The following is a 12989-nucleotide window of genomic DNA, read 5'->3' on the forward strand; positions in this document are numbered from 1 at the left end:
CTCAATCTAACCATTTGGCTTCGGCAGTCCTAGAGTTTTGTGTGAGGGAAGCAGCTTATACGGTGTGGTTGTGCAACCATGCCTTGTAATACCCCAGCACAGGTAGTGCGTTTGACTTTGATTTGTTTGAAAAACTTCAGCATCTCTAAATACACACAAAAACGGAACTACCTGCGGATCTGGAGATCAGTAGTTTAAAAGGAACCCAAACAAATCATTGCCTTTTCTCTTAAAACTACTCTACCCTGTTTTGGGTGACCAACCCAGAAGGGCTCGTGTCATGGGGAACCAAAGTGGTGCACTTAAACCACTAACTTACTATCTTCCGTTCCATGCTCTATTGGCAAAGCTCAATAGATTTTAATGGAGTTGTCATGCTTCAAGGAGTTCAGGATGCAGTGATTAAAGACTCTTCCCAGGGGCATCCCTCAGTCAACAAACATGATGGGCAACTTAAGCCATGGGTCAATGCTGCCCAAAGTCTGAGAGAAGTCTAGCCAAAAAACAGTTGCTACTGGACTCTGGTTACAGCAAAAGTAGTGGTTCCCTTAACCGGTGGTCATTTTATTGACGGGTGAGACAAATGTCCCACTTTTGAATATTTGGCACCTTGCCATGGAGACTATCTTAGGGGTGTCTTGCATATATTTAAAAGTGAAGTTAGGCGTTGCTATTGTCTGAAACGGTAAGGTAGAGTTATCGGTCTCAACTGCTCTGCCAGCCAGTACTGGCAAGCTGGGACCCAGTCCTGCTAATGATGGCACAATCGGTGCTGCAGTCCACGAGAGACACTTACAATTACAGATTCTGGCACCAAACACTAGAGACTTTTTTAAGATACCAGGTGACATTTGTGGGTAGATCAAATGGATCTTTAAGGGTTTGCCCTGGCAGAGGCCTATTTGGTGCAGTGATTATTTTTGCTTTCTCATTCCTCAAGAATGCATGGTGATTTTCTGCATTTCAGTAAAAAATGTTTTCCTGTTGCCTCTTTCACAGGAGTCCACATTTTAGTTTACACCTCGATATGCCTCTACTTGATGCACATTGCAGCCTTCATGCAAAAAGGAACCTAGGGGCATATTATCAAGGGGGTTTATCTCCGCTTTTTTGGCTTTAAAAGCCAAGAAAGCGGAGATAAAATTATCTCCCTATTACCTAGCTGCCGCTAACACCAGTTAGCGACAGCTAGTAGGAGATAGCGACCATCCTGGGCCCCACTTTGCATGTCAGTGATATTTATCACTAATGAGATGCAAAGTGGGCGTGCCAAGATGTTAGAGACTGAAAACAGTCGCTAACATCGCTATCTCCTATTACCAACTTTTGGAGATATTCGCGCTAAGCGGGAATATCTCCAAAAGCTAACACTTGCCCTCAGCAGTTCTTAGCCATGTTATCCAATGGGAGGTGGATAACATGGCTAAGAGCATTAGCTCGGTAATGCATGAATATCGCGGACTTTTCAGCGATATTCATGCATTGCGGCGATTTTTATCGCATTTGCGTTAAACCTTGGTAATACCAAGGTTTATTTGCGGTAAAAATCGCCGCAGCGCTGCGGTAAATTTTTGTCTCTAACCAAGCAATAGCGATAATTATCGATAATTATCGCTATTGCTTGGTAATATGCCCCCTAGTCTTTGGTCTGGATTCCTGTTGAGGGGCTCAAATGGATCATCCCACCTGGAGTCCCTTATGCCCTGTTAAGCTAGTTCTTACTAGGCTTATGGACCATTTTGGGCCACCTACTGCTAGTGGCAGATTAGTTGCATTATTCTGCCTCCACACTAGTGCTTTATTGATGTTTTGAGGTACTGCCATGATCAGAAAAAAGACAGGACTTGATCATTTGTATGCAGTGGATTGGGGGAAATGTGACTTTGGTGTTGGTCCCAAGGATTATTACTCACACTAAGGACCTGCAGTAACTGCTCTTCAAATGTGAGTGCCTGTAGATCACTAATATCGTGGGGAATATGGAAGACGGCCGTATAAGACTGAAAACTAATGTGCATGAACGTAGTGGAAGAAGCAGACAGATAACTATCGTGGTAGTCCCTCGTAGCTTCAATACAAGCACTAGTGTGTAGGTAGAAGTATGCTACCAATCCAATAGCATTAGGTGACTTAATAGTCTTGGCTGGGCCAGGATGAGCTTGATGAATCTTCAGCCAATGGCTAAAAAGGATGCACCCAAATAGTCCTATATTGGTGGCAGTAGGTCGGTTTGGCCGCTCTGTATAGTGAAGTTGGAAGAGTTTTTCTTAAAGTGGGAATTTAAAGTGAGAGAACTGGCTTACCACCAAACCGTGGGGCATTATTGCCGCTTTAGCTGGACATTTTCCTGCTAAAGCGGGGATAATTTGATCACCCTATTACCAAGCTTTCGCTAACACCAATAAGCGACAGCGGGCATTTTGGGGCCTGCTCTGCATGTCAGCGATAATTATCGCCAATGACATGCAAAGTGGGTGTGCCAAAATGTCAGCGACTGAAAACAGTTGCTATCGCCTATGATCAACCCAGGTGTAGTTTTGGACATATTTGCGCAAAAATCTCAAAGCTAACGCCTGCCCTGACCAGTTCTTAGCCATGTTATCCAATGAGAGGTGAATAACATGGCTAAGAGCATTGTCACGGTAATGCCTGAATATCGCTCTATTGACAGCGATATTTACGCATTTTGCCAGTTTTTTTTTATCGCGTCTGAGAAACCTTGATAATAGCAATGTATCTCGGCGATAAAAACAGGTGTAGGGCGGCGATAGGAGTATTCCCGCTAAGCCAACATAGTGATAATTATCGCTAGTTGTTGGTAATATGCCCCCTTGTTTTCAAAGGGTGGGGTTGGAGGAACACCGGAATTCTGAAAACCACTGAAACAGCGCCAGGAGAGAAGGACGCCAGGAGGCAGCTCCCGCTCCCGGAGGAGCATAGCACTACCGCCAGAGCACCGCACGGGGACTCCATAGCCCAGGAGCCAGTGCGTGCCCAGCTCAGAGCGAAGCCACGCCCACCCGCCCTCCGGTGTTCATAACACCTCGCCGGACCCGCTGGCGCGGGTCCCGCAGCGCCAGGAGAGTACGCCAGGAGGCAGCTCCCGCTCCCGGAGGAGCATAGCACTACCGCCAGAGCACTGCACGGGGACTCCATAGCCCAGGAGCCAGTGCGTGCCCAGCTCGGAGCGAAGCCACCCCACCCGCCCTCCGGTGATCAAAACAACGTCAGGTTGACGCAGCGCGGGATCAACCCCGGACGAAGCCCGGACAAAGGGCGGGCAGTCTGTGGCTGTCAGGGGCTGTCAGAGGCTGGGCTGGGCCACGTCTCTTTCATCCAGCCCTGGGCCCTGGTGGGTTGCGTGTCATCTCCTAAAGGCGTACCTCCTACCATGTCAACCCGTTCTGGTAAAACACTTAGGAGTGAGGGCGAAAGGGGAGGTGCTGTTGGGAGCCCAGTGATTGGAACTATGGACCGTTTCATAACCAGAGTGGCGGCGGTCATTGAAAAGGAGATCGCCATGTCCGAACGCTGTCTCTCTGAGGTCTATCTCCCTTCTAGACGCTCCTCACTGGGGGCTGTAGCCCAGGCCTTGTCACCTGCCCGTGAGCGGGTCCAATCTGTTCCCCCTGACGTCCCGGATGGCCCTGTAGATCCTCCCCAGATGGTAGAAATTGGGAAAAATATAGATAGGTTGGAACATCAGGCTGCGCTTCTACCTAGTGGAGTAGTGGAAGAGGGTGGCGCAAGTACATCACATTCACCTGCACCCCCAAACATAGGCAAAACTCAAACATTATCACCAATTCCACCGGTTCCCAACAAAGTAAACCTAGCTGGGGCGCCATCTGTGTATGACTCGAGTGGGCAGAGTAAAAGGGCCAAAAATAAAAGGGCAGCCAGCTCTAGTAAGGGTAGGCTGGTGAGACAAGCCGCGCTTTACAAGCGACCTAGGAAGCCTCTTGGGCTGGGTGGGAAGGACGTAAAGGGGTCGGACCCAGTTGATAAGGGTGTGGTGGAGGGGGGTTCTGTGGACACACCCAAGGGTAATAATAATTGTTCATCCCCTAGTAGTAGTGCTGTTAATGTCTCCGCATTTATTGACCCTAATATCATTGACCGCATTATGGAGAGGGTAAACTGTCTCTTGATGCCCCTGTTGACCCAGGTTAAGGGTTTGGGGGCTAGAATAGACAAACTAGAGCAATCTACCCTCGACGGCTTTTTCTCACTTAAATCTACAATTAAACAGCATAAAAGAGTGAGTGAGACCCAGGCCATGGGACTAAAGGGGAGTGTGCCCCCAGTAGCTTCCTTGCCACTACAAACGGATTCTAATCCTCCAACTAGGCCAAATAAGGTAGATACTAGCAAAGCGCAAGCACCAGTACCTGTAATTCCTCCCCCGCCAAAAGTAGGGCCCCAACACAAGGGAACGGTAACATCCTCTGAGGTTGCCAAAAGTACACCAAAACTAACACCCCAATTGCAGCCCCCGATAAGTAGAGGGGCGGTAAAGGTTAGCCAAACCTCTGGTACACAAGACAAAGGAAAGGGAGCAGCGACAGATGGTCGCCAAAACTGCCCCTCAACCTGTAGTCCCAGTTGCTACCACAGTGGCCCCCCGCAAATTCCCACGGCGGAGCCCCCCCATAAATCTCCCACCAGATTGTCACCCTTTTGTTGCCGTACTAGTAAACGTTCCCCCACTGAAGGAAGACCAGTTGGAGGATCACCAGGCCCTCAAGAATAAGTGTATCCACTGGCTAAAGTTAAACAAGCCAATCCCGAGTGGTGTGGATGGGCTAATTCTAAGTGTTCGCAGAGTAGGGTGGGTAGGCCGAGGAAAAAAAACACAGGAGGGGGATTGTATAATAATAAACTTTCAAGATCCCAGAGTGGTGAGCTCCATCTGTGGCCCTATAAAAAACATGGATGCGGTAGGGGTCAAAGTAGTGGATCTAACCTTTTTTTACCCCAGGCCAATTGTTATGTCGCCCTGGGTGGGCCCTAGCACATTTGGCTTAGGCCAAAACTGGGACCCATGTTGGGTTGGGGGGGTCTTGGGTACAACAGGATGAACCCCCTGTGGGGGCTAGGGAGATGTTGACTGGAGGGGGGTGATACGAGGGAAATAGCCGTTTCTGATATGGTAACTGGCAATAAAATAGGGTTAATGACAGCACCACCACCCCGAATAGTTTCACCGATAAGTACAGGCGACAGTGGGTTGGTAGACTCTCTGCCCATTGCTCTGGACTGTAATTTGCCTGTTCCCCCTGTGAGGCCGGCGGACAGTAGTGTTCTCGCGGTCAGCGACACATCAGCTGTGACGGACCGTGTTTTCAATGTTCTCAGCTGGAATGTCGCAGGGATCGCGAGAAAGTTGGACCTCCCAGACTGGAATGCCTTGGTTGATGAGCACGCTATATGCATCTTTCAGGAGACCTGGAGTTTGGAGCCGGTACACAGGGTGGGATTCTCCTCCTACTTCGTGCCTGCACTAATCTCGGAATCAGGGAGGGGTCGCCCTTCGGGTGGCCTGCTCATATGGGTGGCAGCTTCCCTAGACTGTAGAATAGAGGAGTCTCAGACAGGCTGTCCAGACATTCAATATATTATTCTAAGAGATTCCAGGGGCCGAACAATATTGAATATTTATAACGTGTACGCCAGATGGACTAAGGGCGGGAGGAAGTCCACTGTAGTATCTCTTCTGGAGAGCCTTCTGAGCACAACTTCACACAAGATGTGTACCCTGGTCGCGGGAGACATGAACTGTACGTTCGAGCCTCTGGGCTCGGATGTGACCTTAGACCAGGATGAGGAGGACGCCAAGATAGGGATCCCAGCCCTGGAAATTCCACCCATTAGGAGATGGTCAGAGGTGGCGTTGCAGTTATACACCCTGAGTATCGAACTAAATCTAAGGGCAGTGAATGGGAGGACAAATTCAGATAGGGGGGGGGGCTCATACTTATAATAGACCAAGACACACTTCTAGAATTGACTATATCTTATTAGATATATGTCTGTGGAGCCAGCTGAGGGACATGGTTGTGGTCCCGACGGTTGAAAGCGATCACAACCCACTTTCCTTGACCATGGCCCAGTGGTGGAGTTTTTCTAAGGGTCCCATTAACCCCACATTAGCTCTCCCTGACGAGTCGGTACTCTCACTCTGTGGAAGGCGTCTAAAATGGGCAAAATTGGTCCTCTCGGAGGAAAAGGTTGGAGAAATATCAACCCTTTTAGATCACACACTGTTAAACCTGGGGTCCCTCCCCGAAGGGGTGGGTAGGGATTGCGGGGTTTTTGTCTCCCTAACAGAGGCTCTAACAAATGTGTTTACCATCCCCCCGAGTAAGGTAGGGAAGAAAGTAGGTGTAAAGCAAGGTAACGGATGGTACACACATTTATGTAGGGTACATAAATCAAGACTTGTAGAGGCAGTGAAACTCAAATCCCACCCTGATATATTGGAAGCAAGGAAGGCTTATAATAGAGCTCTTAAATTTGCTAAGAAGGAGTGGGAAGAGAAATTTTGGGAGGACCTACTTCTGGCCAGCAAAAGTAAAGACTCAAGGGGGTTTTGGAACCTTGTAGGCTCCCGGAACAGGCCCGACGAAGCTATGAGACCCTGTAATATCCCCCCACAAAGCTGGGTAAAACACTTCGGGGCTTTATACCTCCCGGCGGATGGGGCACTAAATGTCAGGGTGCTCCCCCCATTAGTATCTGAACCTCACGGCTACAATCTCTTTACAGCTCTAGAGATTGAAAAGGTAATTGGGTGGGTAGCCCCCCAGAAGGCAGCAGGCCCAGATGGCTTACCGGGGGATCTCATGCGGGCATATCCAGTGGCATGGGGAAGGGTTATTGCAGCACTCCCAAATGATATTATGAAGGGGGGGCCAGTGCCCGATTCCTGGAAAGGGGCGGTGGTGGTCCCAATTTATAAAAAAGGATGTAGAGAAATTCCGGGGAACTATCGGCCCATAAGTCTTATTGACTCCACCCAAAAGATAGCAGGCAAAGCTATACTTGGTAGGATTCTTCATTGGGTGGAGGAAAATAAAATACTATCAGACTTCCAGGCAGGGTTCCGGGCAGGAACAGGGACGATAGAGCAGGTGTTTAGGCTAGCACTCCTTGGCTGGAAGGTGGTGGAGCTAGGCAAGGGCAGTCTATACTTGGCTTTTATAGATCTGAGGACTGCCTTTGACCTAGTTCCTCGGGAGGAGTTATGGAGGGTGCTTTATGGGTTGGGACTGCCTCCTTACATCTTGTCCCTCCTTATTAGCCTTCACGCCCATACCTTTGCTCAGGTTCGCTGGGGGAGAAACGGAGAGTTAACTGAGAAAATCCCAGTGTCTAGGGGTGTGAGACAGGGATGCGTCCTAGCGCCCACCCTCTATTCACTATACGTTAATGGGGTGGTGGAATATCTCCAGCAAGAACCAGCCGACGCTCCTTGTCTCGGGGGAGTGCGGATTCCAACCCTACTTTTTGCGGACGATACGCTCTTGATTTCCAAGACTCCGCAAGGCCTCCAGAAGTTGCTAACCCGTTTCCAGAACTTTTGCGTTTCAAGGGGCTTGGTAATCAACGTGGATAAAACCAAGTTTTTAATTCTAAACCCTCCAAGGAAACTGGGCCGCCCACCTATTCTCAACTCTGTTCCCTTGAAGAAAGTATCCGAATTTGATTACCTTGGAATACGGATTACGGATAGCATGAACTGGTCACCTCACATTGCCAAGATGGTCTTGAACCCCAAGAGAGTAGGAGGTGCCCTGCTGAGGGAATTCCGGGCATCACCGAGGAGGTCGCTTGCCCCAGCAATTGACATTTACAAGGCTAAGGGAGTAACATCAGCCTTGTATGGGGCAGAGCTGTGGGGGCATTGCTGCCTAGATTCCCTGGCAACTGCAGAGAGCAAGCTTTTGAAATCTTTAATCGCCCTCTCTCCGAGCACTCCAACAGTGCCTGTGCTGTTGGACACAGGCTGTAAGAATATCAAAGACCAAGCCCGGCTTCGTCCGCTCCTTCTATGGGCACGTATCTGGAGGGGTGAAGAGCTAAAATCATATGCTGAAGGGTTGGCTGAGATAATGAGCCTGGGCGGTTGGGCGAAGATTAAGTGGTTGAGAGACACCAAAAAGCTTTTGGAGGAACTTGGGCTGGGGGACTGTTGGTCATCAAGAACGGCTCCACCAAAAGATGTTCTGAAAAGATTATACTGGAACTGGGTTGCGGATCAGCTAGTTATAAATTCTAGTCATTGTAAATCTACAGTTGCCTTTTTAACAATAAAAGATGTAGTAGTTTACGAACCTTACCTGGACCTAATTACCCTTCCAGCTGATCGAGCACTGCATTTTGGGCTCCCTTCCAGTTGGGGCCCTGGTGTCAAAGTGGAAATCAGGTGCCCACACGTCACCCTTTTGTGCCCGTTGTACCACTAGGACAGAGTCTATACCGCATATCCTGTTCGAATGTCCGGACTATGCTAAACCCAGGAGTTTTTGGCTCAAACCCCTTTGTTGCAATATGGGTACGCGTAGTTATCTGGTAGCCCTTCGCATCCTAATGACGGACACTCCCCCCCCCCCCCCCCCCCCCCCCCCCCCATTGTTTGTGGTGTAGCCAAATTTTTAAAGCATTTCTGGCTGATTCGTTGCAAGAGATTGTCAATAGCGGTTTAATTCGTTTTTTAGCTAATTTATTCTGGCATCATATGGCTTTTTATCTTTCTTAAATGTACATTCAATATTGCTTCTTAAAAATGTTTTTTCTAGTTTTGTAAATGCTGTATTCTGTGTACGCTTTCAAGATATCTTGCATATCGAATAAAAGCTTCAACCAACCAACCAACCAACCACTGAAACAGAATTACGTGTGAAGTACAAAGAAAGTTGATGGACAAAGACCAAGCCAATCTGGGAGTGGGAGGTACTCTGTTTAACATATCTGATGGGTGACTTCTTGCCGCAGATGCCTTATAAAATAATCCCCAGGCATCAGACTGGATCTGTATGAAAAGGTTTTTTTTTGGTAGTAACCCTGCATAATGGTAGCTAGCGGTGCCTGACTGCCCATCAGCCACGCCAGAGGTGATGTGGGCTGTACCTAAATAGGTGCATCCCTGTGTACTGACGTCAGTTACTTTTGGGTATTTCCACGCCAGGTGTATGGAGCCACTGAATTGACCACTGGTGTGGAAGCTAAGGCGTCGCTTACACTGCAATTGGCACGCAGAGTGATGAGGATGGAAGTCTGCCTCTAGATAGTCTATACCAGTACAGCGTTACCAAATGTAAGTAACTTGTTCATCTGATTAAGACTACTAGCTGCAGATGCCTTACGTTAGAATAGATACCCAAACAATGCTTTCCCAGGGGTGGGGTCTGCAAAACCAATTTTAACTGGGAGTCCTGGAAAACTGCACTGGTGAAGAGCATGTTGGGATGGTTCTGGCTGTCCAGACAATAGTGTTTGGTAAACGTGTGCAAGGATGCCAAAGCTTGACTAGATTCAAATGGAATGTTCATTAGGTCCATAGAAACAAGTGAAGGATCCCAGGAAAGAACCACAACTGGAACCCTGGTGTGAGCCTATTGAAATACCCACAAAAGTCTGAAAGAGTGTTCCTCAACAGACACACATAGTTAACTAAATATTCAGATGGCTACCAGAGAAGTGGTAGCCTGCCCTAGCCATCCTCCACTACAAAGAACCTCACAAGCCTCTTCAAAGAGCTGCAGCTACTATAACATTCACCTCACACCAGGAGCAGAACCATACCTATCACAACTACACTTGCAGGGTTTAATGATTATTTAACTGCCACTTTAATTGGACAACATTCCAAACGACTGAAGGCCTATCTATTCCCCATCCAAGCTATCTACTCTAAAAGGAATAGTTGGCACGGGGGCAGAAGAGGCCGTTCTGTTTCCTCCTTTGGAGACAAGTCAATATAAGGTATGGTTTTCAGAATACATAGCAGAGGAGGAAATTGGAAGGGCGGAGACGACCCCTGAGGCAGCTGAAAGGAGAACATCCCCTTTTCTGCCCCAGTACATTTCCCCATGTATAAAATCGAGGTAGAAGAGTGTGCTGTTTGGAAGCAAACATGCCAATTCAAGCCCAACTATCTTGATTTCTTGAAAGACTTCTAGGCAGAGAGAGTAGTTAATTGAGTATGGGAAGATGTGATGTTACTTCAGTCTGACCATTCTGCACCAAAAGGCCTGCAGTGACTGCGGGGAGTCCTCTTGGGGTTGTCGGAAGACGATCTGGTAACTACTGCATGTTGATGTAAGCTTTAGGAATAGGTTGCCTGTTCTAATCACAAGAACCTATCCCTGGATCTAAGTAACTTAACCCCTTCGCTGCTAGGCCCCCACTCCTGTGGCAAGTCGTTTTTATTTTGATTAAATATTTGGGGTAGCTTGCACTTCAGCTTCTGTAACTTTTTGTCCACATAAGGTATCCACGACAAATTTATGTTTGTTTTCTTCCATCATCTTGAGCATTCTATAGATACCCAGGGTTTGTGGATTCCCCTGAAGGAAACTGAGGAATTGGCCAAAATAAATCAAATTTTTTTAGTGTGGGAAAAATGGGCAAAAAGTGCAGCAGAAGAAAGCGTGTGTTGATACCTTTTGTGCAGGGGAATAAAACCAAAGTTTGTGGTGCTAAAATCACCATCGTACCAACTTTCAGGAACAGGCAGACTTTTGTCAGAAAACCAATTTGACAGTGTCTTGGAATTTTACTGGAACAAAGCCTATTTTTGTGCTTTTAACTTCCTTCCAGTTAGTGGTAGTAATGGGTGTGAAAGTAATATTGGATCCCGGAAAACTATACTTTTCTGAAAACTAGACGAATTTCTGAATTCAGCAAGAGTAATTTGTGTAGATCCTTAAAGGTTTTTCTATAGAAACTAACAATTGAAATACAAAATATTGAAATTGAGTTGAAAAAAAACAGCCATTTGTGCCAACACTTTCACTTATAACTGTGGCAGATTTGGTATTAGGAAGGGGCTTGTTTAGGGCGTCACTTCCTAATACTGAATAGCACTTGTATGCATGAATGTTTTGCAACCAGGAATGCAATCACAAAACAATTGCACTTACCTCCAACTTCAAGTTGGTAGTAACCCATTGGGAAACGGGAAGGTGTCCCCAAGGGACCCTTCCCCTTTTTTTTTAAGAGCAGGCAGTGGTCCCACAGACTACTGTCTACTCTTAAAAAATGAAAAGGAAGATTATCATATTTGAAATGCGTCCTGTTTTTAAGGAAAAAGGCTGCATTATAAAAAATTGCTTTATTTAAAAAGCAATCACAGATATGGTGGTCTCTTGACCCCAGCAGGCCACCGTCCCTGTGATTGTAGCCATTCACAATGGGTTGGAAACTGCCACCCGCTTCATGAAAATTGATGAGGCAGGACCATTTGTGAGCTACTGCGAATAGCTAACCGTGTCAAATACACTTGTATATCGCAGATTGCGATTTCCTAATAGGAAATTTTAGTGCTTCACCATAGGGAAATCACAAACAAGTGATTTCACACATTTGACCCCAAGTTATCTGCCCAGGTTCACAGGATGTTGAGCCTTCCACCCACTCTAATCTGATTCCCCAGCTTCAAAGCCAGCCGCTCTAGCCTTTACGCCACATCCTCTCCCCAAGAAGAATATTGAAAAGTTACCGTTTCCACAATGTCTGAATCGGGGGTGGGGCGGAGTGCGGGGGGGGGGGGGGCGGGGGGGGGGCGAGGTGTAGGTGTAACATTTCTCCTAAGAAAAAAACGTCACTTGGAGTCTCCAACCGAACTCATGAATGTGGACTTAAGTTTCAAGGAGATGCTTAACCCTATATGCAGCAGCAGTATGGTAAGCTGTTTGTCCGCCTGTGTGCTCTCCATTTCCAAAGCTTAGCTGCCCTCTTGCGGCATTTTGCAAGAACATACAGTCTGTTTATAAATCCACCATATTAAGAATAGAAAACGTCTCCATCTCTTCCATTAGAAAGTGATGTCTCGGTCAGGAGCACAGTGCTGAGACCTCGCTTTTCAGGGAGAGAAGGCTTTAGACTGGGGGAGGTAAGCCCTCCGCACTGTTCTCATACTATCAACAAGAACGTCTGTCCGCATAGCCAGAGCGTTCTTTGCGCCACCTAGCGGCACTAAATCAGCGGGTTCTAGGTGCTGCTTAACTGCCTTACTTTTAAGATGCAAAGTGGTGAGAACATAGTGGAACAATATCTTAACTTTGTTTCCGCACTGATTGAAAAATAACGCTGTTTCTATCTGGAACCAGCAAGGAAGCTCCAGCATCAAATACTTACTACCATTCTGCAGCCAGAAAGATGTTTTACGGTTTCCAACCGACCAAACAGTAAAGGGATGACATTACCAAAATGGTATCCCCTGACCGTATGCCCGATGGTGAGATAACGGAAACCACAATGGATGACATTAGACCCAGTTCAGGAGAATCGAAGGTATGGTTTTTGACCCAGATGACTTCAAGAGAAATAATTGACATGACATAAATAAGACCATAGAGGGGCGTGGCCACCCATTATGTCACTGACGCATATCTTCATCAAAAATTAATCTAACTACGTAGCATTGTTGCCACGAGCCCCAGTGCGCACTAAAAATTAGAGCATACAAGTCCACTATTTGAGAAGGAAACTACCACACTAATCACAGTTAAGTAGGCCCCTGTGCCACTGCACCTGCTGCACCATTGATAGGCACACCCATGGTTGCCATTTAGTTACCCAGGTAGTGTCTGCAAGGCATACATTTCGATTTACCTGGCTTCAGAGGATTGTTGGTAATTCCCTGCCTGCTGAGAAAGTTAACTTCGGGGCATATCATCAAGGGCCTTATCTCTGCTTTTTTGGCTTTAAAAGCCAGAAAAGCGGAAATAATGTTTTCGCCCTATCACCAAGAAGGTGTAACA

This window comes from Lissotriton vulgaris, chromosome 6, assembly GCF_964263255.1.
Source record: "Lissotriton vulgaris chromosome 6, aLisVul1.2, whole genome shotgun sequence".
Classification (NCBI taxonomy): Eukaryota; Metazoa; Chordata; class Amphibia; order Caudata; family Salamandridae; genus Lissotriton; species Lissotriton vulgaris.